The sequence below is a fragment of the Moschus berezovskii genome, chromosome 17, assembly GCF_049115385.1.
Source record: "Moschus berezovskii isolate FMDL1 chromosome 17, NW_MosBer_1.0, whole genome shotgun sequence".
Classification (NCBI taxonomy): domain Eukaryota; kingdom Metazoa; phylum Chordata; class Mammalia; order Artiodactyla; family Moschidae; genus Moschus; species Moschus berezovskii.
Genome location: NC_142476.1, coordinates 76366508 through 76390366, shown reverse-complemented (window position 1 = coordinate 76390366; position 23859 = coordinate 76366508).

Sequence of the window (23859 nt, the reverse complement as noted above, 5' to 3'; positions counted from 1 at the left end):
CAAAAACTTGATGACATCATCCATCCTTTAGGGTTTGAAAAATTTTACTGGAATTCCATCCAATCCACTAGCTCTAATTAGGAAGCAGGGCTTCCTAAGGCCACCTTGACTTTACTCTCCAGATTGTCTGGCTCTGGGTTGCTGACCATACCATTGCAGCAATCTGGTTCATTTGGATCTTTCTTGTACAGTTCTTCCATGTATTCTTGTGTACATGAGGTTAACAGTATTCAAATTTCTATATGCTTGAAAAACAAGAAGATCTCAAAACAATGTATTGAAAAACAAATGTAAGAAATAGAAATTAATTTTAGACAAATTTTTTAAAAAATATCTTTTAGTAATAAGCAATACATCAGTTCAGTTAAGTTCAGTTCAGTCGCTCAGTCATGTCTGCCTCTTTGTGACCCCATGAATCACAGCACACCAGGCCTCCCTGTCCATCACCAACTCCCGGAGTTCACTCAAACTCACCTCCATGGAGTCGGTGATGCCATCCAGCCATCTCATTCTCTGTCATCCCCTTCTCCTCCTGCCCCCAATCCCTCCCAGCATCAGAGTCTTTTCCAGTGAGTCAACTCTTCACATGAGGTGGCCAAAGTATTGGAGTTTCAGCTTTAGCATCAGTCTATCCAGTGAACACCCAGGACTGATCTCCTTTAGAATGGACTGGTTGGATCTCCTTGCAGTCCAAGGGGCTCTCAAGAGTCTTCGCCAACACCACAGTTCAAAAGCATCAATTCTTCAGCGCTCAGCTTTCTTCACAGTCCAACTCTCACATCCATACATGACCACTGGAAAAATCATAGCCTTGACTAGACATAGATGTATATCAATGTATGCATATATAAATGCAAATTTAATTATCCTTGCTTATATCAGAGGTGCTTGATATGCTTACAACTTTAAGAATAATTTTAAAATGTCAAATTTGTAGGCATTATACATCTTTATGGGATTGAAAATGATATAATAAAAATTACGAGTTTCCAGTGTTCTTGCCTGGAGAATCCCAGGGACGGGGGAGCCTGGTGGGCTTCCGTCTATGGCGTCGCACAGAGTCGGACAGGACTGAAGCGACTTAGCAGCAGCAGCAGCAGCAAACTCTTGAGAGTCCCTTGTACTGCAAGGAGATCCAACCAGTCCATTCTAACGGAGATCAATCCTGGGTGTTCATTGGAAGGACTGATGCTAAAGCTGAAACTCCAATACTTTGGCCACCTCATGCGACAAGTTGACTCACTGGAAAAGACTCTGATGCTGGGAAAGGTTGGGGGCGGGAGGAGAAGGGGACGACAGAGAATGAGATGGCTGGATGGCATCATCGACTCTGTGGGCATGAGTTTGAGTGAACTCCGGGAGTTGGTGATGGACAGGGAGGCCTGGCGTGCTGTGATTCATGAGGCCGCGGAGAGTCGGACACGACTGAGAGACTGAACTGAACTGAACTGAACTGAAACAATAGCAACAAATGTTTCAGTTCAGTTCAGTTCAGTCGCTCAGTCATGTCCGACTCTTCGTGACCCCATGAACCACACAGCACGCCAGGCCTCCCTGTCCATCATTACCTTTAATTCCCTTGTGTAGTTTCCCTTCCTTGAAATCTGTATTGCAGATGTTAGCAGTTTTTGGAAAACCATAGAGAGAGGAGGAACTTTCCCAAGTGGCACCATGGTAAAGAATACACCTGCCAAGCAGGAAACTTAGGTTAAGTCCCTGGGTTGGGCAAATACCCTGGAAAAGGAAATGGCAACCCACTCCAGTATTCTTGCCTAGGAAATTCCAAGGACAGAGGAGACTGGCAGGTCCATGGGGGTTGCAAAAGTGTCAAACATGGTTTAGTGACTAAATAGCAACAATGAAAACAGCAAGAGTAAAGACACTATCAATCAAAGGTCTTTGCCCATTAAAAGCATCACAGCAATTTTCCATTTCCCTCTAAGTCACAATTCTCTCTCAATCTTTATGGCATCATTTGCACTATTACTGGTGATTCATTAAGCTCATCCAAAATTTACTATGCAATACAGATCTAGTACGTGAGACACTTATTTAAAAAGGTCACATTTATCAACATGTTGTAAGTTCTCTGGCCAGAGAAGGGTAATATAACATAGGGATACATAGCAGATGCAACTCACTCAGAAATGAGTCAGGGAGACTATGTGTTTTCTACATTGAGACTCCTGTAATTAGAATGATTTATCTTGCTAAGGGGTGGGAATGTCAGATGATTCTAGACAAAGTAGATGATTCCAACATCAGAGCTACCATGATGCATGAAGAAAAAGTTTGTAGTTACAGGATAGCACGTGATGAGAAGTCAGGGCAGACTCTGGAGAAACATCTCTGGGAAGATGTTCTTTGATGAACAAAAAGCAGTTAGCTTAGTGAAGTAAAAGACATTCCTAGAAAGAAAAACATGACCAAAGTCATGTGAAAATTAAGTGTCTCTCCTTGAATATCCATGTGATCTGCTCTGGCATGTTACAGACTGAAATCTCATTGCAGCTGTTATTATGTCTGTGAACTACATTTTAAAAACTGAATAGCCAAGGTTTTGATCAGTACAGAAAAAATAAATTGAAGTCATGTGTCATCCCATCAATGAGTTGTCTACACTCAATAGTTCAATAAATTTCCTTCCATTAATTTTCTAGGCATATGAGAAGATATCACTTTACATAGTCAAGATTACATCTCCAGAGGTATCCTTTAGCCCCTAGGAACTCCAGTCCTTCAGTTTTACCAAAGATGGTGAATACTAAAAAGTCATAGGAAATTTTTTCATCTACATATATGCAAATTTTATGTAATGATAGACTTAAGAAAGCCAATTTCAGATTGAAGCTTATTTCAGCACATTTTACCTAGAAGTTAACTCCTAATGCAATTGCTTCAGAGGTCCTTTCTTGCAAATGAATATCCTAAGTTGTGGCTCCAATATGTTTTCATCAAAGGGCACTTAGGGCTGCTTTGGAAATTTCTATGATAATTGTCAAAATATTTGACACTTACAATCTCTTGATGAAATTATACTAATCACATTTTCCCTGACTCTGTTCTGTCACTCCTCCTCCCTCTTCTACTCTATCATTCTTGCGATTAGACCCTACTCCATCTTCTTTCAGCCTGGACAAAAGTGAAAATGAAATATCACAGACCACATAGCATCTATCCTTTTTTCTAATAAATACAATTTAAAAGTGTAAAGTATGTAAGAGAATATGTGTTCGCCACTGACAGCCATAGGTTGCATGAAAATGTGTTTGCTCCTTTCATCCTCCCTAGTGAATTTTCGTTTAAGACACAAAAGAAACACAAACAAAATTTGCTTTGGGAAAAAAAGATTTTGGTGTAAATCAGGCCTTCACACATACCCTGTGATATGTGGCGATTTGTCTAACTTCATATACCCTCTGCTTCCACATCAGTAATTTGGAATTAATAATTCACATTAGAAAATTGTTTTGAATACAAAAAGCTGTTGTTATATTTGAAGTGTATGCTACAGCCTAGGAACTCAAAAATAGTACTTCCTTTCAATTTTTGATCTTCAAAACCTATGTTTTTGAATCCCCAAGTTCCAATTATGATATCTCATACATAGCTGATATACATTAAAAGCTTGTTGCACTAAACTCAGCTAAAATATTTTCATGTAGATCCATTTTAATATAGTTTATTAATTATATATAAGGTTCTTATTAACCTGTAAACTTTTACCTTTGTCAAAATTCTAATAGTCCCTTTCCCAGAACATTAAAAAAAAAAACAAAACAGTGCATATTATAATCTCCTAGCCTAAATGCCTACTTATTTTAAAGTTAGCTCAAGGTCAGCTCACAATACACATTTCCAAAACCCTCAGCCTTTCCAAGAACCTTGACGCCCATCTTGTCATAACACACTATTTCTCTTTAATACACTACCAAATTATAAAATAACATGTTACCCTCGCTGGCTGAATCTACTACTAAGCAGCTCTCCTCAAGAGAAATGTATTGCTATAACTGCAGTGTCTGGCACAGAGAAGGATGTTAATTGTGATTCCTAGTAGCTGAAAGACTACAGATAAAATAATTAGAGTTATGAAGAAAATAATTATAAAGAAAAATAATTTTGAGAGATAAACAAGATAACCACATGAATGCTTTTAGTAACTTTAATTATTTGATAAAGCTATGCTATTTTAACAGTCAAGATTAACAATTTGAAGCTGTTTTACTTAAAACAAATATCTTTAAAATATTCCACAATTTAATATGAGTTTACTACTTTGGTGACTAAATATGATTTATACCATTCTTTTCTAAATTAAAAATGATTTTATGTAGATGTCCTAGTGATTTATTTGTGATTATTTCACCAAATGAGAAAAAGTTAACATCCTTAACAGTCTGATCAAAGGAGTTTTGACAGATTGTATTATGATTTCCTTTCCTTCCATGCTGGGATGAGAAAGTAGTAATCTGTGTTATAGTAAATCTTGTTCATACTTTGTTTTAAAATATACAATAGATCAAAAATATTTTCCTACAGGCCAACATGACTTGGCTAAAAGCGTTTGTTTCCTCTCAACAACCAAACTGCCTGCATAGACTGAGGCAAGAATTGAGGCAAGAATAATAAACTTTTGGCATTATGATTAGTGCATTGAAGGAAAAAATTCACATGTTTAATGTAAGCTGGTTTCAGATGTATCAGCGTTAGTGAGTACAGTTCAGTTCAGTTCAGTAGCTCAGTCGTGAGCAACACCATGGACTGCAGTACACCAGGCTTCCCTGTCCATCACCAACTCCTGGAGCTTACTCAAACTCATGTCTATAGAGTCAGTGATGCCATTCAACCATTTCATCCTCTGTTGTCCCCTTCTCCTCCCGCCTTCAATCTTTCTGGGCATCAGGGTCTTTTCCAATGAGTCAGTTCTTCACATCAGGTGGCCAACGTATTGGAGTTTCAGTTTCAACATCAGTCCTTCCAATGAATATTCAGTACTGATTTCCTTTAGGATGGACTGGTTGGATCTCCTTGTAGTCCAAGGGACTCTCAAGAGTCTTCTCCAACACCACAGTTCAAGAGCATCAATTCTTCGGCGCTCAGCTTTCTTCACAGTCCAACTCTCACATCCATACATGACCACTGGAAAAGCCAAAGCTTTGACTAGATGGGCCAATGTTAGTGAAGAGGGACCCTAAAGGGCAGAGGGGGAAGATGGAAGATGTTTGGGACCAGTGTTCTTACTCTGGAGGTCCGATAGAAAAGTTTAGGGTTTTTAAATGGTCAGTATGTCATTACCAGTGACACTGGTGATTTAATTGTTCTGGAACTGGGATGCACATCCATATTTTCTTAGAGTTTACCAAGCAGTTTCAATGGGCAGCTCAGCTTGGTAACCACTGAGTTAGGGGAAGCAAGGTAGGACTCTCGGCCAGAGATTGGTGTAGTCCACTTTTTTTGGGGGGGATGCTGTTTTGATTGACTCTTACCTGTCTCACTCAGAGTAGAAACCAGGCAAAAGACCAAGGATTGGATATTAGGGGGATTTGGTACAATGGGACACATACATGCGCTGATGTCTTTAATAGTTTATTTCTATTTAGTGTAATTTACTTAATTGCTTCATGGCAACTTTCCAGAATAAACTACATTTAGCCACAATTTTATGGCTGCAGGTTAATCTCAAGATCTAGAGTTTTTACCTTTTATTAATTAACTTTTATTGGTGTATAGTTACTTTACAATGGTGTGTTAGTTTCTACTGTGCAGCAAAGTGACTCAGTTGCGCGCGCACACACACACACACACACATATATATATATATCTCCCCTCTTGTGTATTTCCTTCCCATTTAGGTTACCACGGAGCATTGAGTAGAGTTCCCTGTGCTATACAGTAAGTTCTCATTAGTTATCTATTTTATACAAATGTCAATTCCATGTGTATTGCTTTTATTCCTTTTTAAAGGAACAGATTTAGTGAGTTCCCTCTCCCTCTCTCTCTCTCCCTCTTTCCCTCTTTTTTGATACTATATACAAGTGTATTATATTGATAAAATAGAGTTTAAATTAATGAATTTGTATGTTTGTATTTAGGAAACAAATTATTTAATGACCACGCAGTGTTATAACTATGAGAATGTGTAATTGTAATTATTTGATTGCAATTAAAAGTATTTTTCATTATTAAGCATAAAGTAACAAATAGATTACTATCGATGTGAAGAGTAGTATGGTACTGCAGCTGAGTATGTGCTCAGTCATCTGCATTTGTCCAACTCTTTGTGACCCCATGGACTGTAGCTCACCAGGCTCCCCTCTCCATGGGATTTTCCAGGCAAGAATACTGGAATGAATTGCTCTTTCCTTCTCTAGGGGTACTTCACATCCCAGGAATCAAGCTATCACCTCCTGCAAAGGTAGGCTGTTTATCACTGAGCCACCTGGAAAGCCAATGGTATACCAGTTTGTTAATCTATTAATTTCTAAATAGAAGACTGTGAACAATATAAGTTATATTCACACATATTTTAAAGTTCTGTGTTTAAAGTTTCTCAGACAAAACCAGCCATATGCAAATTGTACTTTTAAATGTTTCACATGCAAACAAATCATTGGATTAATTTCCTTTCCTAAATTAATGGATTATCAGTCTGACATTTTTGCAGAAACAAACAGTTATAGCCTAGAAGAACCTGACTTGTCAGGCCTTCATATATGTTATCAGCATTTGTTAATTCCCAGCAGACTGTTCCATACCTACTGTTATTATAACATTAAATCACATTACAGTCTCTTCTAGCTCAACAAGATTGTCAGTTCCTAATTAACATTCAAACAACTTAGGAGGAGAGTGATTAAAGAAAAGTAAGAAAAAATCACTGAAGAATTTGAGGATGTAGAGATATTTATAGTGGAAGGCTGTAGGGATGATACGAAAACCCAGGGTTTCATCAGAAGAAAGTAAATTTAAAGAAATAGATGATTGGATCTGAAGTATATATAAGTGATATGATGAATATTAGAAAGATTTAGGACATAGAACTGAGCAATCTCTCTGTGCAACTGGATTTGGGGACTGGAGGGAGATATGTTTTTTTTTTTTTCAAGTTTCTAATTGGTAAAATCATGTGAATAATAGTGTGCCCGCACCTACTGTAATATATATTCCATTTTAAATGATTAGGTAGAAAATTAATTGTCGTTAACCTGTATAATACCTCATGAATAAAAAACTAAGACCTAGATAAGGTGAGTCATAAGCACAGCTATGTTCACCTTCAACAAGCTAACAATTATGGCAAAATAGCTCAAACAGAAACAGGAAAAAGGCAGCTTAGTACAGAAATATTTTTCATACAATTTCATTTAGGACTACCATACTTTTATTGTAATATACTACAGGGTTAATTGACACAATAGTTAAAATGATTTTTAAAACATTTACTTGATGTATGAAGTAAATAGAATGAAAAGTAAGGTTTGATGTAGCTGAACACTAGGGATTTTTCCCAAAATTCAGAGACGTTTGGTGAAGATTCTGAGGAATGAGTAAATTAAGAGTACTGAAAAAAATGATGATAAAAAACTTTTCAAAGTTTCAGTTGGATTTAAAAAAAAGTATATTTGAGATTTTCTTGGCTCAATCTTTGATAAGCAGTTGGTGTTTCTGTGAAAACCTATTTATAACAGAGCCATATATTTGAGAAAATGGGAACAAGATGTTTTTATTAGAACTATTCTCCTTCCTTAACATCACTGGAATAAAAAAAGCTATTGGTTATCTATGTTAAAAAGAAGTATTTCATATTGTAACTATGTCTAGTCATTTCACTTATACATGTACATTAAATAAATATGTACACAGAAAAATTATTAAACCATGCTAAAAAGAATTAATCATGTTTATTTCCTCAATGCAGGTAAAGCAAGAACTGTTTCACACAGGTAGTAGGTTCAGTTCAGTTCAGTCGTTCAGTCGTGTCCGACTCTTTGCGACCCCATGAATCACAGCACGCCAGGCCTCCCTTTCCATCACCAACTCAAACTCATGTCCATCAAGTCGGTGATGCCATCCAGTCATCTCATTCTCTGTCGTCCCCGTCTCCTCCTGCCCCCAATCCCTCCCAGCATCAGATTCTTTTTCAGTGAGTCAACTTGTCTCATGAGGTAACCACAGTATTGTAGTTTCATTTGTTGTTCTTGTTGTTTAGTTGCTAAGTCATGTCTGACTCTTCGTGACTCCATGCACTGTAGCCAACCAAGCTCCTCTGTCCATGGGATTCTCCAGGCAAGAATACTGGAGTCCGTTATCATTCCCTTCTCCAGGGGATCGTCCAGAGCCACAGATCAAAACCAGGTCTCCTGCATTACAGACAGATTCTTTACCATCTGAGCAACCAGAGAAGCCCTTTTCTTTCCTTACTTTTGTTTATGTGCTTATATTTTTTATTCTATGGTTTTTCCAGTGGTCATGTATGGATGTGAGAGTTGGACTGTGAAGAAAGCTGATCACCGAAGAATTGATGCTTTTGAACTGTGGTGTTGGAGAAGACTCTTGAGAGTCCCTTAGACTGCAAGGAGATCCAACCAGTCCATCCTAAAGGAGATCACTCTTAAGTGTTCATTGGAAGGACTGATGCTGATTCTGAAGCCGAATCTCCAATACTTTGGCCACCTCCTGAAAAGAGTTGACTCATTGGAAAAGACCCTGATGCTGGGAGGGATTGGGGGCAGGAGGAGAAGGGGACGACAGAGGATGAGATGGCTGGATGGCATCACCGACTCGATGGACATGAGTTTGGTAAATTTCAGGAGTTGGTGATGGACAGGAAGGTCTGGCGTGCTGTGATTCATGGGGTCACAAACAGTTGGACACGACTGAGTGACTGAACTGAACTAAATTTTATGAAAGGAACAGACTATGTGTAAAATTTGACATTTAAAAAATTTCAAGAAGTCTACAACCAAAAATACAATCAAGATATGAACATGTTCTACCCTTTGGAAAGTTTTCTCCTACTCCCTTAATTTTATTCTACTCTCCAGAGGCAAACACTGTGTTTATTTCTAGCAGATCTTGCTTACACATCTACTTCACATAAGTAGAATTATGCATATTCTCGATATGTCAATTTATTTACCTTCAACATAATGATTTTAAAAATAATCAATGTTGTGAGAAGCAGTAGATTTATTTTATTGAATAATATACAACAATATGTTTTCACCTTCATCAGTTGAATTTTTAAAAAATTTTTAGTTGCTAAGATTTTTATTACTATGAATAGGAGTTGAATTTTTCAAGTGATTTAACAACATCTACTGAAATAAATATCTTTCTGTCTAATAAGTGAAATTTTATTGATTGAATTAATTTTAAATACTAAATAAATTCTTCATTCTTTATATATATCATACTGGATCATGTGGTATTACACTTTTAATACAGCCCTGAATTCTCCTAAATACATATTAAAAAATTCTTCATAAACTATCCCAGAAATTAGAAGAAGATGGAGTTCTTCTCGCTACATTTGACAGGGAGAACATTATCCTGATACTAAAATCAAGTAGAGTCTTTAAAATAAAAGTATAGATTAATTCATTCATGAACATAAACATAAATGTGTTTAATTTTATTTTATAGTATTTTAAATCCAAAAACATGCAAGAAGCATAATGTATCATTACCATGTTGGTGCTTTCCCAGGAATGTAGGTTGGTTTACCATATAAGGAAAAAAACTAACAAAAACTAAGCTATTTAACTTTATATGATAGGTTGAATAATTTCTCATCCAAATGTCAGCGTTTGAATTCCTGAAACATGTGAAGATGTTCACTTACATAGTCAAAGGGATTCTGCAGATGGTATTAAGCATCATGAGACAGGAAAATTGTTGTGAATTATTAAAGTGGCCCCTAATTTTATTACAATGTCTTTATAAGAGAGAGAGAGAGAGATTTAACCCCAGAATAAGAGTACCAGAGTCATACAGTACAAGAAAGGCTAAGCAGTATCTAAAACTCTGTAGTGCTATTCTGGCAATAGATAGACCAAAGAAACAGGGTAAAAATTCTAGAAGGAATGCCCATTTAAAAATTTATGATATTAAACTGATGCAGTAAATAAAAGATACTATAATATATAATATAATGATGCTGAAGAGGCAGTACTGAAGAAAAATAAGTTAATCTCTATTTAACCCCAAAATAAATTACATGGGAGCAAATAAAAAAAAGAAAGAAAGAAAAACTCACTTTTTCTAGGCTTTGAAGATGGAGAAAGGGGCCATGAACCAAGAGACTGAAGGGATCTTTAGAAGGAAGGAATTCTTTAAAAACCAAAGAAGCAAAATCCCCCTAAAGCCTCTAGCAGGAAGAAAGTCCTACCAACACTCTGATTTTAGGCAAATGAGATTGATTTTATATCTCTAGGACCATAAGAAAATTAATTTGCATTGGTTTAACACAAAATCATTTTTTAACACTATTTTGGGTCATATATACAGCAATAATAGGAAAGGAACCACATTAACAGACTAAATTCAGGAAAGAGCAAAGAAATAAAATATGGTTAATAGAAAATACAAATAAGATGGTTAATCTTATATAACAGTATGTAATGTCATGTGAAATTTGCTCAGTCATGTCTGACTGTTTGCAACCCCATGTACTACACAGTCCATGGCATTCTCCAGGCCAAAATACTAGAATACTGGAGTGGTTAGCCATTCCCTTCTCCAAATGGTGATCAAGATAAAGGAAAAAGTATAGAACACTCTGATCAATAATTTTGATTAATTTTGGTAAAACAAAAACTAGATCGTCTTAAATGATGTATGGTACAGGATGGAATATAATTCAAATTGTTCCTTTAATTAACAATATGGTGAAAAGTGAAAGTGTTAGTCACTCAGTCTTACTGGACTCTGCGACCCTAGGGACTGTAGCCTGCAAGTCTCCTCTGCCCATGGGATTCTCCAGGCAAGAATACTGGAGTGGGTTGTCATTTCCTTCTCCATTTCCTTCTCCAGGGATCTTCCCAACCCACGGATTGAATCCAGGTCTCCTACATTGCATGGGGATTCTTTGGGAAGCCCAATAAGAAAGTCCATCAGGGAAGTCCAATAATATGGTATCATGCACCCAAAATTCTGTTATTCTGTTAAGAGGGTAGATCTTATGTGGTCTTAATAAAACATAAAGGGATACAAGAAAACTTATAAAGGTGATGAATATCTTCAGTACCATGATATGGTTGTGTCCATATGTCCCTGTGTACTAAGTCACTTCAGTCATGTCTGACTCTGTGCGAACCTATAGACTGTAGGCAGTCAGGATCCTCTGTCCATAAGATTTCTCCAGGCAAGGGTACTGGAGTGGGTTGCCATGCTCTCCTACAGGGATTCTTCCTGACCCAGGAAACTGAACCTGCAACTCATGTCTCCTACATTGGTAGGCAGATTCTTTACCAATATCACCACCTGGAAAGATTGTGCCTATGTCCAAACTCATCAAACTGTATATATTGACTATATGCAGTGTTTTGATTATCAGTTATGCTTTAATAAAGCTATAAAATAGTTTAAAGAAAAACCAGTTTTCCACTTTCAGTAACTGAAAGAATGTTTATTATTGTGTTAATAGTAATGTCAGGTAGCATCTAGCTCCTGTATCAGAGGAGAGAGTGTTTCTAGCAATCTGGTCCCTCTTAAAAATTGCTGTGATTTTTGAGTCTAGAAAGTATAGATATCTGACTTGTAAGACTGGCGCCATTAGTCTCAAGAAATTCTGGAATCTTTCAATATCTTCCTAATAAATTTTATTATCTTGCTTCAGATACCTAAAGCCAGTTTCTAGTTCTTGTAACCACAGATTCTGTCAGACGTGAAATGCAATCATTGGTCATAGTTGTAAATAGCACATCTCATACATCATCCTTTATTATAGATAATGATCTTTCTCTGGTGGAATGCATTGAGAAGTAGGTTCCAGTCCAATGATGCTTCTAGAAGAGCAGCTTCCCAGAAACATATTTTGATATATATATATATATGAAGATATTCCTTTTGCTTATCACTTCAAGATTTTTATTTTTAAGGACTGTGGAGGCATTGAAAGGGAGTTGGGAGGTAAAGCAGTGTTAAGAGAGATCAAAAGTTTTCTTCGTTGCATCAAAGTTTATTTATCATGGGGTCACTAACAAAGCTGGAGATGACTGTTTCATGAATTTTTTTCAATTACTCTTAGAATTTCAGTATATATCAGTTCTAAAACAAAAACTCTATGTCTGTTCTTTTTTAACTTAGGAACATCATTACCCCAGGTTTTGCTTCAAATATGTTCATATGTAGTTGTTCTCATTTTCCAATTTATGACTCTTTCAAACCTACATGTATGTGTGCCTGCTCAGCTACAAAATCATGTCCAACTATTTGTGACCTCATGGACGGCAGCCCATCAAGCTTCTCTGTCCATGAAACTCTCCAAGCAAGAATATTGGAATGGATTGCCATTTCCTACTTGAAGGGATCTTCCTGACTTTCAGTTTATGTTTATTCTTCCATGAAAAGGAAATTTGATTGTTGACGCCCACATGGTACTATTCCTTGAATTGGGTTTTGCTATAGCTGCCACAATAGCTCTTCAGCTAACACGTGAGAAAGAAGTTCCATCTTCATGGCTACCCAAAGCTTCTAGGTAACATCATGTTAGCCAAGAGTCAGGCTTTCAGTTCAGTTCAGTTCAGTTGCTCATTCATGTCCGACTCTTTGCAATCCCATGAATCACAGCACGCCAGGCCTCCCTGTCCATCACCAACTCCCAGAGTTCACTCAAACTCATGTCCATCGAGTCAGTGATGCCATCCAGCCATCTCATTCTCTTTCGTCCCCTTCTCCTCCTGACTCCAATCCCTCCCAGCATCACAGTCTTTTCTATACTTGTATATAAAATCTTACATCATAAGCAAAACACTGGTAACCACAGCCAAGGGATAACTACAATAAGAGTCAGTACAAGCATTAAGCTTTAGCAAGCAAATCTATTTTTCAACTCTGGCTCTGCTGATAACAATAATAATCCACAATCATAATTTTTTAAAAATATGTTCATTTTCAGGATAATTGAAATATTTTCCTTAATTTTAAAACTATCTTGTCAGTTTTATTGTCAGAATTGTTGTTACCTTTTAAGTATATTTTCTGTTATTAATAAAACTCACATGACAATGATTAAACAGTGTTTGCAATAACCAAATTATTTTTTCCATGGTATGTTTCCAAATATGCTTGGAAAAAGGCTTGATATTGCCAGAAGAGTCACTAGTCCCGTAAAAAGAAATCTAGCTTTACTTGCATATGAACATGTGCAATTCATTGTATTTTCTGTATATAAGGAATAACAAGGAGAGAAAGAAAGCCTTCCTCAGCGATCAATGAAAAGAAATAGAGGAAAAAAACAATGGGAAAGACTAGTCATCTCTTCAAAAAAATTAGAGAAACCAAGGGAACATTTCATGCAAAGATGGGCTCAATAAAGGACAGAAATGGTAGGGACCTAACAGAAGCAGAAGATATTAAGACGAGGTGGCAAGAATACACAGAAGAACTGTACAAAAAAGATCTTCATGACCCAGATAATCACGATGGTGTGATCACTCACCTAGAGCCAGACATCCTGGAATGTGAAGTCAAGTGGGCCTTAGAAAGTATCAGTACAAATAAAGCTAGTGGAGGTGATGGAATTCCAGCTGAGCTCTTTCAAATCATGAAAGATGATGCTGTGAAAGGGCTGCACTCAGTATGCCAGGAAATTTGGAAAACTCAGCAGTGGCCACAGGACTGGAAAAGGTCAGTATTCATTCCAATCCCAAAGAAAGGCAATGCCAAAGAATGCTCAAACTACCGCACAATTGCACACATTTCACACTCTAGTAAGGTAATGCCCAATATTCTCCAAGCCGGGCTTCAGGAACACATGAACCGTGAACTCCCAGATGTTCAAGCTGGTTTTAGAAGAGGCAGAGGAACCAGAGGTCAAATTGCCAACATCCACTGGATCAGGGAAAAAGCAAGAGAGTTCCAGAAAAGCATCTATTTCTGCTTTATTGACTATGCCAAAGCCTTTGACTGTGAGGATCACAATAAACTGTGGAACATTCTGAAAGAGATGGGAATACCAGACCACCTGACCTGCTTCTTCAGAAACCTATATGCAGGTCAGGAAGCAACAGTTAGAACTGGACATGGAACAACAGACTGGTTCCAAACAGGAAAAGGAATATGTCAAGGCTGTATATTGCCACCCTGCTTATTTAAGTTATATGAAGAGTACATCATGAGAACCGTTGGGCTGGAAGAAGCACAAGCTGGAATCAAGATTGCAGGGAGAAATATCAATAACCTCAGATATGCAGATGACACCACCCTTATGGCAGAAAGTGAAGAGGAACTCAAAGGCTTTTTGATGAAAGTGAAAGAGGAGAGTGAGAGAGGAGAGTGAAAAAGTTGGCTTAAAGCTCAACATTCAGAAAACTAAGATCATGGCATCTGGTTCCATCACTTCATGGGAAATAGATGGAGAATCAGTGGAAACAGTGTCAGACTTTATTTTGGGGGGCTCCAAAATCACTGCAGAAGGTGTTTGCAGGCATGAAATTAAAAGACACTTACTCCTTGGAAGGAAAGTTATAACCAACCGAGATAGCATATTAAAAAGCAGGGATATTATTTTGCCAACCAAGATCCATCTAGTCAAGGCTATGGTTTTTCCAGCGGTCATGTATGGATGTGAGAGTTGGACTGTGAAGAAAGCTGATTGCCGAAGAATTGATGCTTTTGAACTGTGGTATTGGAAAAGACTCTTGAGAGTCCCTTTGACTGCAAGGAGATCCAACCAGTCCATCCTAAAGGAGATCAATCCTGGGTGTTCATTGGAAGGACTGATGTAAAGCTGAAACTCCAATAGTTTGGCCACCTCATGCGAAGAGTTGACTCATTGGAAAAGACTCTGATGCTGGGAGGGATTGGGGCAGGAGAAAAAGGGGATGACAGAGGATGAGATAGCTGGATGCATCACCGACTCAATGGACATGAGTTTGGGTGAACTCCGGGAGTTGGTGATGGACAGGGAGGCCTGGCATGCTACGATTCATAGGGTCACAAAGAGTCGCACGTGACTGAGTGACTGAACTGAACTGAACTGAAGCATGGCGTAGAAACAGTGTCAGATTTCATTTTATTGGGTTCCAAAATCACCGCAGATGGTGACTACAACCCCAAATTTAAAAAATGCTTACTCCTTGGAAGAAAGTTATGACAAATCTAGACAGTGTATTCAAAAGCAGAGACATCACTTTGCCAACCGAAGTCTGCATTGTCAAAACTATGGTTTTTCCAGCAGCCTTGTATGGATATGAGAGTTGGACAATAAAGAAGGCTGAGTGTCAAAGAATTGATGATTTCAGACTGCGGTGCTGGAGAAGACTCTTGAGAGTTCCTTGGGCTTCAAGGAGATCAAACCACTCATTCCAGTGGAAATCAACCCTGAATACTCACGGGAAGGACAGGTACTGAAACTGAAGCTCCAATACTTTGGCCACCTGATGGTAAGAACTGACTCATTGGAAAAGACCCTGATCCTGGGAAAGATTGAGGGCAAGAAAAGGGGATGACAGAGGATGAGATGATTGTATGGCATCACTGACTTAATGGACATTAGTTTGATCAAGTTCTGGGAGATAGTGAAGGACAGGAAAGCCCTGCGTGCTGCAGTTCATAGGGTCATAAAGAGTTGAATAAGACTTAGTGACTGAACAACAGCAAGCATCGCCCCAATACTTACAGAAATTATCTTTTAAGGAGCAGGGAAAATTACTGGAATTTACCATCAGGAGCTACTGTCTAATACAGCCCTTAGAAAGAAACAGACAAGAATGTGAACAGGAATTAATGAAGATCTGTGTTTCTCCATGCCCAGCTTCTCCAGTTTAGATGCTATCAATGCTCTCAATGGATGAATTTTCTGAGCTATTACAAGCAAATGTCTTATATAATTTGAAAATAAATAATCAGATCAGATGATTCTTCACTTGAGTAGTTTTAGAATTAAGAATTTTGGAGTTAAGAAATTACCAAATGTATTCATGTACAGTACAAATAATTTTAGTGTTTTTTTCCCCCAGAAACATAATGCCATAAAGGAGGAAAAAGTTAAAAAGCAGAAGCAGGAGATGTTTAGCTCTCATGATGTAAAGCATCATTTAGCTTTATATTTTTTTAGTAAATATCCCAATGCCAATGTTAGTCCAACACATTCTTCATGTGGTTTCCTTCAGTTACATTACATTTTAATTCATTATACTCTTTATTTCTCATTCAGGGATATTATGTTGTTGTGCTAGATCTCACATTTCAGATTTCTCTTAACTGAGTCAGAAATGTGGCTTGTTGTGCTTAATGACATCTGGGATTTGAATTTCAGGAAGTACAACCACATTGTTGCCAGGGGATGTAGAACTATGGGTACATTTACATATTTTACTTTAATATTTTATTGCTTTTTGAAGAAAATGCTAGAAGTATAAAATCTGGAGAACATGTACTATTTGTCCAACATAAATTTTGTTGTTGTGTGACTTGTAACGGAGATAAAAAATGCTTTATGGAGCTACATAGAATAAGTAAATTCAAAAGAAGATGGCAAATTGATCTCCAATCATCTTTTTTGCTGGTGAAGTACTCCCTCTCAAAATCAACGACAAATATCAAAGCCATTTTCTGAGTGGTTTATTTAGCAAATTTCTTAATCAAGGAGATATGTGGATACAGAATGAATATTTCCTACTTACTCTTTATTGACTAAGTATCTTTATGCTTTCTATGATTCTAAAATTGTTTAAAATGAAGTCTAGGATGAAACCGATCCCTGGTATATGCTCTGTAAAGAAAGAAAAAGTTATTTTGATCATTATATTCAAGAACACATGTATTTGATGGGATCAAACCATTTTCCATGTGTCTTTGGCACTTCTACAGGACTAGACATTCACATTCTTAAAAGCTTGAGATGGGGTATCGATATGGGGCAGTGAATAGATTTATTTGTATACGGAGATATTTCAGGACAAGTATTTCTTCTTCTTGTAGTAGAGGTTTGTTTACATTCCGGGGGAAATAATATAAAATATTCCTCATGAGCAAAGTGTAAGCAGGTTTATCAACAGTATCTGATAAAATCAGGGGTCCCTAAGCTGAATATTCCTCAACTGTGATACAGATCACTCTGTATTAACCATGCACTGAGGCACATTCTGCATGTTCCTGCCAGGCTTGGAGAACAAAGGAATCTAATGTGAACATGTACTGTAATTTTCATGAATACGCAGAAGAACTATACATAAAATATCTTCATGACCCAGATAACCATGATGGTGTGATCACTCACCTGGAGCAAGACATCCTGGAAAGTGAAGTCAAGTGGGCTTTAGGAAGTATCACTATGAACAAAACTAGTGGAGATGATGGAATTACACTTGAGTTATTTGAAATCCTAAAAGATGATGCTGTGAAAATACTGCACTCGATATTCCAACAAATTTGGAAAATGCTGCAGTGGCCACAGGACTGGAAAAGGTCAGTTTTCATGTCAATCCCAAAGAAAGACAATGCCAAAGAATGTTCAAACTACCGCACACTTGCACTCATTTCACAAGCTAGCAAATTAAAGCTCAAAATTCTCCAAACCAAGCTACAAGAGTACATGAACCATGAACTACCAGATGTTCAAGTTGGATTTAGAAAAGGCAGAGGAACCAGACATCAAATTGCCAACATCTGTTTGATCATAGATAAAGCAGGAAAATTCCAGAAAACATCTACATTTGCTTTATTGACTATAGCGAAACCTTTGACTGTGTAGATCACAACAAACTGTGGAAAATTCTTTAAGAGATGGGAATACAAGACTACCTGACCTGCCTCCTGAGGAATCTGTATGCAGGTCAAGAAGTAACAGTTAGAAGTGGACATGGAACAACAGACTGGTTTGAAATTGGGAAAGGAGTACATCAAGGCTGTATATTGTCACCCCGCTTATTTAACTTTTATTCAGAGTACATCATGTGAAACGCCAAGCTGGATAAAGCATAGACTAGAATCAAGATTGCTTGGTGAAATATCATTAACCTCAGATATACAGATGACACCACCCTTATGGCAGAAAGTGAAGAACTAAAGAGCCTCTTGATGAAAGTAAAAGAAGAGAGTGAAAACTCTAGCTTAAAACTCAACATTGAAAAACAAAGATCATGGCATCAGGTCCCATCACTTCATGGCAAATAAATGGGGAAGCAATGGGAAGAGAGAGAGACTATTTTCTTGGGCTCCAAAATCACTGCAGGTGGTGACTGCAGCCATGAAATTAAAAGATGCTTGCTTCTTGGAAGAACAGTTGTAACCAACATAGACAGCATACTAAAAAGCAGAGATGTTACTTTGCTGATCAAGGTCCATCTAGTCAAAGCTATAGTTTTTCCAGTAGTCATGTATGGATGTGAGAGTTGGACCATAAAGAAATCTAAGCATCCAGGAACTGATGCTTTTGAACTGTGATGTTGGAGAAGACTCTTGAGAGCTCCTTGGACTTCAAGGAGATCAAACCAGCCAATCCTAAAGGAAATCAGTCCTGAATATTCACTGGAAGTGCTGATGCTGAAGCTGAAGCTCCAATACTTTGGTCACCAGATGGGAAGTACCAGCTCCTTCAAAAAAACCGTGATGCTGGTAAAGATGAAGGTGGGAAGAGAAAGGGATGACAGAGGATGAGATGGTTTGATGGCATCACCGACTTGATAGACATCAGTTTGAGTAAGCTCTGGGAATTGGTGATGGACAAGGAAATCTACAGTCCATGGGATCACAAAGAGTCAGACACGACTGAGCAACTGAACTGAACTGAAAGTAAGCATGAAGTCATGTTCTCTTCTGTGTCATGAGCAATATTGTCTCTAATTCCATTTGAGCTCACTGTCTTCTTAGCACTAATTATGTGTAATAATATTATGTCTATACACACAGATATAGACATGCATATGTATATCTTATACATATTTTAGAAATATTTGGTTGGTCAAAGAGTCCGTTCAGGTTTTTCTGTAACATCTTATGGAAAAAATCAGAAATAACTTTTTGGCTAATCAATATAATGTCTTATAAAGGTTATCTAAGACACCCCAAATTAACAATTTAAAGCAACATTTTATTTTTTTTTTATATGGAATTTATTTTATTTTTTTTTATTTCTAAAAAAGAATTTTATTAAAAAAGCACAAATGCAAAGAAATGAACAGAGGAAAATTTATGCGTCGAACCTGGACTGGTCACTTATGATAATATACATGCTACAATTCCATTCTCTCCAATCATTCCACCTTCACCCTCTCCCACAGAGGTAACCTGAACCCTGTATAAGAGACTGCAAAAGAGACATAGGCATTTAGAACAGTCTTTGGGACTCTAAAGCAACATTTTAAATGAGCCTTGGTTAAATTATCAGACTATAATTGAACAAAAGAAAAATAATGATTTACTGAAAGTATAAAAACACCAAATCCCATATGCTTGCAATTATAAAAAGTAAGAACAATATAAAAACAACAAAACCTTTAAGAAGTTATGAGTTAGAGAAAGAAAGGGTTATCAATGGACACTTTCCTTTTTCCTAGAGAATTATCATGGAAGAAAAGTGGTTCAGTATAATGCCTTTAAAAGCATGCCATTGACAGACCTCACAATAATATTTAAAAGTGAAAGAATTCTTACCTATGTAATATTTTTACTTGAATATACCTACTTTCTCTAGAATTCTTTTGGCAAGCAAACCTGGGATCTATTGGTTTACGTGTTGATTCTTTGCAAAATATTATTAAAGTGTGTTAGTCGCTCAGTCACGTCTGACTCTTTGTGACCCGATGGACTATAGCCTGCTCAGCTCCTCTGTCCATGGGATTCTCCAGGCAAAAATACTGGAGCGGCTTGCCATTTCCTTCTCCAGGGGATCTTCCTGACCCAAGGATCAAATCCAGGTCTTCTGCATTGCAGGTTGATTCTTTACCATCTAAGTCACTAGAGAAGCCCAAAATATTATTAAATAATCAAATCATCAGATTGCAAAATGGTAGAGGTTTCTTAAAAAATATTTTCCTTCTGTATAAAATACTATTTGTCAACCTGTTATGTAAGTGCTGTCCCATGTTGCATACTAATATGGCTGGTAGAAATTGGGGTGCTCATTGGCTGTTCTGACTTATTTCTATTTTTTTCCTTTAATTTACAAATGCTTGTGTTCTCAAAATGATTAGTAACACAAGATATTGGACAACATTTCTGTTTATTTTGAATCCAATTTATCTCAAATCAAAAAATGTTACCTGTAGGTGCAGAATACCTTTAACTAATAATGTTGAAAAAATCATATATAACAAATCAGAAGAGACTACTTGTTAGGCCCTAGAGTTCCTTGGCCACAGTGCTTAAGTTTCAATTCAGTCCTTTCACTTGGAGACTCTATGACCTAGAGAAATCTTGGGAAGACAAAACACTATAGTATTCCAGGTCCATTTAAAAAATAGAAAACACACTATGCATTTTTTTTTAAATTGGAAGATAATTGCTTTACAACGTGTTTGTTTCTGCCATTTAACAATTGAATCAGCCATAAGTATTGATATGTCCTCTCCCGTTGAGTCTCCCTTCCACCCATCCCTCTAGGTCATCACAGAGCTCCAGGCTGAACTCCTTGTGTTATGCAGCAGCTTCCCGCTAGCTATCTATTTTACACATGGTAATGCATGTATTTCAATGCTATTTTCTTAATTCATGCCACCCTCTCCTTCCTCCACAAGTGTCCACAAAATTAATTCTCTATGTTTGCATCTCTATTCTTGCCCTGCAAATATGTACAATTTTTTAAAGATTCCATATGGATACATTAATATAGGACATTTGTTTTTCTCTTTCTGACTTATTTCACTAGAGCCGGTTACACACTAGGCATTTTAAGAGAGAGAATGGAATGTTAAGAATTTTTTATTGGGTTTTGGACAACTGAAAGAAATATTGAAAATGTAACATTGAAATAATGTGGAAAGAGTAACTGTTAAAGATAAATCATGATATGGCTAGGAGAAAAACCAAAGTGTGAGATGGACTTATTATAACCTAGAAATTTGGAAAAGGGTCCTATGGATGTGGAACCCAGAGATCTGATGATCAAATTCCAGAATACTGACTACATCAACTACTACAGAGAATGTGGAGCAACAGGAACTGTCGGTGTACCTTACTGGTGGAATGCCCTATGGCTAAAACAGTTCAGCCGTTTCTTATAAAACTAAGCATACTCTACCAGAAGAGATCCAGAAATTCTGCTCCCTGGCAATTACCGAAAGGAGGTGAAAATGTAGGTTTACACAAAATCCTGCACACAGCTGTTTATAGCAGTTTTATATTTATTGCCCAGATTTGAAGGCAACCAAGATCTCTTGAGAGTCCCTTGGGCTGCAAGGAGATCCATCCAGTCCATTCTAAAGGAGATCAGTCCTGGGTGTTCATTGGAGGGACTGATGCTAAAGCTGAAACTCCAATACTTTGGCCACCTCATGCGAAGAGTTGACTCACTGGAAAAGACTCTGATGCTGGGAGGGATTGGGGGCAGGAGGAGACGGGGACGACAGAGAATGAGATGGCTGGATGGCATCACCGACTCAATGGACATGAGTTTGAGTGAACTCCGGGAGTTGGTGATGGACAGGGAGGCCTGGCGTGCTGTGATTCATGGCGTTGCAAAGAGTCGGACATGACTGAGCAACTGAAGTGAACTGAACTGAAGATGTCCTTCAGTAGGTTGAATGAATTTAGTGTAGTATCTCCAGACAATGGAATATTGTTGTTCAGTCTCTAAGCTGTGTCTGACTCTTGGTGACCCCGTGGACTGCAGCACGCCAACCTTTCCTATCTTTCACTATCTCCTGGAGTTTTCTCACACTCATGTCCATTAAGTCAGTGCTGCCATCTAATCATTTCATATTAATCAACACTAGAAAGAAATGAGCTATGAAACCATAAAAATACATGGAGGAATCTTTAATGTATATTACCAAGTGAAAGAATGCTAACATGAAATGGTCATGTATGATTCCAACTATAAGATATTCTGGATAAAGCAAAACTATGGAGACAGAAAAAAGATCAGTGGATGCCAGAAGGGGAAATAAGGGATTGTACAGGTGGAGCACAGAGAATTTGCATTATAGTGAAAATACTTTATATGACACCATAATGATGAATATATATCATCATGTATTTACCAGACTCACAGAGGGTACAATATAAAAAGTGAACCACAGTGTCAGCTATGGACTTTGAGTGATTGTAAAGTGTCAGTGTAGGTTCATCAATTGTAAGAAATATACCGCTCTGATGGAGGATGTTGATAATGGGGAAAATTATGCATGTGTGGGCTTCACTAGTAGTTCAGTGGTAAAGAATCTGCCTGCCAAGGCAGGAGATGGTTTGATCCATGGCTCAGAAATATCCCCTGGGTAAGGAAAACCAACCCACTCCAAATATTATTGCCAGGGAAATCCCATGGACAGAGAATCCTGGTAGGCTACAGTCCATGGGGTCACAAAGGAATCAGATAGGACTTAGTGACTAAACAACAACAAATGCATGTGAAGGGGAATGGGTATGTGGAAATCTCTGTACTTTTTCTTCAATTTTGCCGTGAACCTAAAAGGTAATGAATGATAAATTAATTTAAATCTTTCTTAAAATGTTCTATATACATCATCTTACTCTAAAAAATATATCTAAACAGAATAATTTTACTAAATATACATTTATGTTTTTAGTTAGTTTCTTGTTTTCATCTTCTTTAATTTGATGCTGCTGGGTTTTTTTTTCTGTTTCACATTTATTGTTTTGAAGTGATCTTGTGGTTATTTTATTTAAAAGCTATTTTATACAAAATGCCATTTTTGATTAATAAAATAAAAATGAAGCTTTTTGATTAATCCTACTCTGTGGAGCATATTATTAATTTAAAAATTGCATCTATAATATGCTTTTTCTGCAAAGCTCATAGGAAATTGTACAAAATAGAACATACTACATTTTTCTTTGTGATGCATATATATGTATCAGTTAGTTCAGAAGCTCAGTCATATCCGACTCTTTCCAACCCCATGAACTGCAGGCCTCCCTGTCCATCACCAACTCCTGGAGCTGACTCAAACTCATGTCCATCGAGTCAGTGATGCCATCCAACCATCTCATCCTCTGTCATCCTTTTCTCCTCCTTCCTTCAATCTTTCCCAGCATCAGGGTCCTTTCAAATGAGTCAGCTCTTCACATCAGGTGGCCAAAGTATTGGAATTTCAGCTTCAGCATCAGTCCTTGCGATGAATATTCAGGACTGATTTCCTTTCGGATGGACTGAATGGATCTCCTTGCATTCCAAGGGAGTCTCAAGAGTCTTTTCCAAGACCACAGTCAAAAGCATCAGTTCTTCAGTGCTCAGCTTTTTTAGTCCAACTCTCAAATCTACATGACTACTGGAAAAGCAATAGCTTTGACTAGATGGATGTTTGTTGGCAAAGTAATGTCACTGTTTTTTATTATGCTGGCTAGGTTGGTCACAACTTTTCTTCCAAAGAACAAGCGTCTTTTAATTTTAATTTCAATGCAGAGATTAAATGATGTCTCTTAATGGAGTGATTTTGGAGCTCCCCCCAAAATAAAATTTCTCACTGTTTTCATTGTTTCCCCAACTATTTGCCATGAAGTGATGGGACT